This window comes from Seriola lalandi, unplaced genomic scaffold, assembly GCF_002814215.2.
Source record: "Seriola lalandi dorsalis isolate HSWRI2012SDOR001 ecotype SW California unplaced genomic scaffold, Sedor1 jcf7180002054966, whole genome shotgun sequence".
Classification (NCBI taxonomy): Eukaryota; Metazoa; Chordata; class Actinopteri; order Carangiformes; family Carangidae; genus Seriola; species Seriola lalandi.
The window spans coordinates 1,941,995-1,947,298 of record NW_019525517.1 but is presented as its reverse complement, the minus strand read 5'-3'; the positions used below and the strand labels follow the sequence as shown (position 1 = coordinate 1,947,298).

The window sequence follows — 5,304 nt, the reverse complement described above, 5'->3', positions numbered from 1 at the left end:
AGAGAGAGGGATGGAGAGGAGGTTACGAGGTCCTGTAGGATACGGCAGAGACAGGGAGAAAAAAGAAAAGAAGAGAAAAAGCTAGAGAGAGAAAGACAGATAGAAAGACATAAGCAAAGTGTGAGAAGAGATAGAGATGAGGGGAGAAATAAAGAGGCAGATCACGGCGTCTGGGGTTGCCCTGGGTTTTAACAGTCTGGATAAAGCCTGCTGGTAAGCACTTGATGTTTCTGTGTTTCTGCTTGCGATGTATGTGCACATACCGCCTGGGTGCCCATTTGTATGCCTGTCTGTGCCTCGTGCTGCCCATGCTTCGGTGTTGAGCCACTGCAGAGAGCGAGATGCCAGGCGTTTGTCTCCACAGTGCAGCAGGCAGCAGCAGGAGGAGTAGAAATCCTCCAGGCTTCCTTCCACTGCAGACAAAACCATTCAGTCTGTTATCTGTTCAATTAAAAACAGCAGCACGCTCCGGGCTGCTGCTGCTGCTGCAGGATTCATTCAGACTGTGTGCATGTGCGTGTGTGTGCGTGTTTGTGTGTGTGTGTGTGTGTGTGTGTGTGTGTGTGTGTGTGTTTGAGAAGGTGTTAGGGTGGGAAAATCACACACAGACTTGCTTGCGTTTTCAAGTTGTCGCCTGTGAGGAAAAACAGTGATATTCCTCAGATGCAGCTTGTGTGTGTGCATGAATTGGCATTTCAGTGTTTTCTATCAAATGTCAGATTGATGTGATGTAGTAAGACCAACTGACACACTGACTGGTGCTTTGCATCCTTCCATCACATCCACTCATCCTACATAAATCACATACATAGCCTATTGCTTGTTTTGAAACAACACAGAAGTAATCAGCGTAGTATCTCTATAGTGGCTCAATCACAAGTGCAGTCACACTTTAGGGTATTTCATGTCTCCCACAGTATCATAAGCATATTTCTATAATGGGCAGTAGCATTGAATCTTGCTTATAACAGCTGTAGCTGCAGTCAGTGGTGATGCAGTCAGTTTTATAAACAGATAGATTCAGCATTAAACCATCATAAGCATATCACAACACAAACCACCATTCAGAACCTTGTTTAAGATTTTTCAAATTCAATATTTAGTATTTCTCTATAAAACAAATGAGCGATTGGTCATGCGCATGCATTTTGAAACAAGGGTGAAAACGCATGGTTTCACTGATTATTTGTAACTGGCTGAGCTGCTGTAAAATAGCCAATAAAAATAGAAGTTAGTACGCAGCAATCAGAAATGCAGCACCCAACAAGAGAAGCAAAATAATATTTTCAAAAAATAATTTTATGAAATTTTATCAGTATTTTATCACACAAAAAACTAACAGTAGTCTTATTTTTTGATCACATCTTGCCTGTCATTTATCACATCTGACTGAAATAATAACCTATAGAATGAAGGCATTTCTCTCTCTTAATACTTCAGTGGACTGACATTGATTTTATGCACCATTGTCTCTGAGCTCTTTTCCGCCGCTTTAAACAGCCACTTGTAGCTTGTTGCTCCCTAAACTACTCCCAGTTTCACTACATCGGGGCCCCCCCGAGGTCCCCGGACCCCAGTTTGTGCACCACAGAGCCAGGCAGCAGCTGAAGAATCCCCCTTATGATATGGAGGCAACACGCGTTGACGTGTCGCGCTGCGCTTCCGACCTCTAGTATCGGTATGCGTCTTCTGCACACACACGCACACACAACACTCTCATGGGGACATGCGGCCAGCAGACGCAGCCACGGTAAGTGGAGCCAGTTTTCATGCGGGACTTTATCTCCCGGGAAGATGTAACAACTTTTCTCCAGACTCGATGCGTCGTTGTTGTTGTTGTTGCGTGTGTTGGAGAAAGGGAAGTTTAACAGACTTTTTCTCGTTCGTCGGCACCATTCCGCCGATCACAGCCTGTCCATGCAGATTGCGCAACGCGGCGTGTGATCGGGCTTAAAAACGTGAAAACAATTTAGTATTGTTGTTTTTATTCAACACTAGTGCCGTTACTGACCGCTCAGTTTGGCCAAAGTCCACCTCATCATCTCGGTTATGCTTTGCTTTGGCCATGCGGGGCTTCTCCAGGGAGCACATTTCACTCTCTGCACTTGGTTAAAAAGGGGATTTTCACGCACCAAACTGTCGTTTTTCAGCCCAAAGCCACATCTGCAGCGCTGTTGAACAATCACTTGTGTTTTTCTTTTTCCCAACTTAAATGTTTCGCTACTTTGAGTGCCAAGTGTGCCGCTTGGTCCCGTGTGTGTGTGTGTGTGTGTGTGTGTGTGTATGTGGGGAGGGGAGGGGGGGGCAATGCGCAAAGTGTGTGGTCTCCAACTCTCCACCCCCGCAGAGACGCATGGTTTGCGCGCGCGCATGGACACACACGCGCGCGCACACGCCCGCAAATACACACACACACACACACACACACACAAGCTCTGTCTGTCACGGTCGGGCATGGATGTCTCCGGGTCTCAGGAATGCGCCCGGCGTTTTCTCTGTATTTTTCACATTAAGAGCAGTTTGGGAACCGCTCTCAAAGCCGCTCTCAGAACCGCTGCCACTCGTAGCGTCAAGTGAACCGCAATAAACCTTAGACTTCCGGTTACATATGTCAAAATAAGTCTCGGATAGACTCGCAATAGTGACGCAAATTTGTCCTATAGAGCTGAAGTAAATATACTTCCAATTTATACAATCAGTGAGTCACTTAAATGTTAAATTTGATATATCTATGAAACATTTTTCACATTTTTTTCTTTAATTTGAGACTGCACTATATTATTTCTGATTCAGATTCTTATTTGAATTATAGATTCACGTGTAGATTATGTTCTTGATTTATTCTTTGTTCTACAAAATAATAGAAATTAGTTTTAGAAATATAAATAAATACATTCCTACAATCCCAAATTGATTAGATTAATCGACTTAGTCAATAGACTGAAAATGTATTAGCAATTGTTCTATCAGTTAATAGACCTTCTCTCAGCTCTAATATTTGCTTTGAATAATGACAGAGATATTTTTTTTAATATCATTTTACTATCAACTTTAGTAAAAGTTATGCAGCGTATTTATTTACCATTTTCCCATATTTTAATTGAGCAGCAAAAAAAAACAGCAAAAAAAATCCTTAATTTTGCAGAGATTCTAGATTTATTTTTATTTCAGATCACTAAACACATTTTCAGTTTCATTTTTAGGCATATTTTTCTTTAATTTTCTCACAAGCTGAGATTGATGCTTTTATTTTGAATGCAAAACTCGAGTACTTTCCGGTTTGTTCCTTATGAACTCAGGCCCGTTTGACTCTGTAGTGGGAGGGGGGGTAGCCCCTGCCTGGAGAGGGGGAAATTCTTGTGTTTTTGGTATGCGATTACCCAGCGGAGAACCCATGACTGAGGGGGAGGAGGAGGAGGAGGAGGAGGAGGACTGGGGTTGAGTTTAGGATACATTCCTGGTCTTCCTCTTTAAGTTAACAACATTATTGGAGCAGCTGACATGTTGCCTCCTCACATGACACACATAAGTTCCCAGCTGATGCATTACAACTGGACAATGTTGTCAGATGACCTCAGCACTGATAAATATGATACACAAATACGACAGGAAAACTGCAAATCCCAGCAAAAAGTACTGTAGTGATACCTCGGGAAGAAAAACAGCCAAAATTCAGGTGACTATCAATTTGAAAACTTTAGAACATTTTCTTCAACTATTTATCCAGTGTTAATGAAGTAACCTGCTGTTTATTCACTGGGACTGTATGAAACTGTCAGAATGGTGGTATGTTTAATGAGCAGCCCAGCTGTTCTCCATTTAAGTTAGCTCTATAAGATAAGTTTAACGTTACTGTAGTTCTGATAAAGAATAAAGAAAAGACAAAATGCTCCGTCATGACACATACATAACATGTAGACATGTTTTTGAACGGTTTCAAAGCAACTACTCAAATGTTTTGTAAAGTAAATTTCACAAGAAAAGGATGAAATAACATATACATCTGGGGCGTGGAAAATTAAAGACCCATGGTCTCTGAAAAACTTCAGACCCCCCACCCACCCACCCACTCCAATAACTTGTGTACAGCCCCTTAAAAAGTGAATTCAGTTCATCACTTCCATCAAATTCTTTTTACCAGCACTTGCCTGCAAACCCTCAGTTGGTCAAACACACACACTCTCCTCAGCTCAGCTCAAACTTCAGAAACACAGCAACATTACATCTGACATATTAAAATGGAGCTTGCCAGATTTGCATAAAACCAGCGGAGCTCTGCCTGTTCATCAGCATCTGTCGAAACCATAATCGCCCACTCGCTAACGACAATTACTATAATGGACTGATTGTTGGATTATACCACCAAAGTGGTTTTAGCACACATCTGCATAATTGTTCTTAGCATATACGCGCCTGTGGGCTCCTGGCTGCCATTAGCTGTTGCAGAGTGATTGAGGAGCCGTTTGATGCTTGAAGAACAACGGTAAATTGTGTGCCAAATGTGTGGGTGTTTTTGAGTGTTTTAAGTGTGGGTCCATAAAGTGTGTGCTGCGTGGAAATGCACAAAGTGTTAGACTTGTTCCTGCGTGATGCAGGGACAGCAGTTCTATGAGAATCCTGGAGCAAAGTTCACTTCCAGGGGTCAACTTAGGGGCCCTTGAGCAAGGCACTGAACCTATAACCTGTAGCTCAGTGATAACCAGCAGCTGACTGCTGCTTATATGATTTTGAAGCAGGATAAACAGCATCATGGTGACTCAACTTTACGAAGAAAGGTTTAGAAACAAAGGTTATACAAGTAAACATGTCGTCCTCTGTGATTGATGCGAGCAAACCAAGGGCCAATTAGTGACAAGATGAATCACTGCTCCCAGTTTATCAAAATTGTAGCAGTGAGGTTGCATGAATGGCCTTTCCAAGTTTGAAACTTGACAATTTATGCAAGATGTAATGACTGGAGAACGAACACGGCTTCTCACATTCTAACTGATGTCGTGTTAGTTTTGAATGATCCCTTTTTTAATTGCATCCCATCCAAAAGTCCCGAAATACGTCAAATATTAAAACTCTGATGTTTATTCGAACATTAATTCACCTCTTTGTTCAAATGCAGGAACAGAAAGCTAAGATGTGTCCTGCGTCCAGCCTTTTGTCAAAAATCAGATCAGTGAAACTAACGTCACGTGACCAACAGATGGACGCACACATCCGTAGTACATGGGGGACTGTATCAGCGTGAGCCAGATCAACAGCTGAACCCAGCTTTCCTCTTACAGGCCCTGTTTAAACATGCAGCGAGGGTTT

At 42.4% G+C, this 5,304-nt stretch overlaps 1 long non-coding RNA gene across 1 annotated transcript in view; it reads left to right on the top strand.

Moving 5' to 3' along the window:
* Positions 1–1,427: 1,427 nt before the first annotated feature.
* Positions 1,428–5,304, top strand: part of LOC147817397 (uncharacterized) — an 8,513-nt gene continuing 4,636 nt past the window's right edge. Inside the window, exon 1 of the long non-coding RNA XR_015436415.1 lies at positions 1,428–1,750. This is a non-coding gene — a long non-coding RNA (uncharacterized LOC147817397). The remainder of the gene's footprint in view (positions 1,751–5,304) is intronic.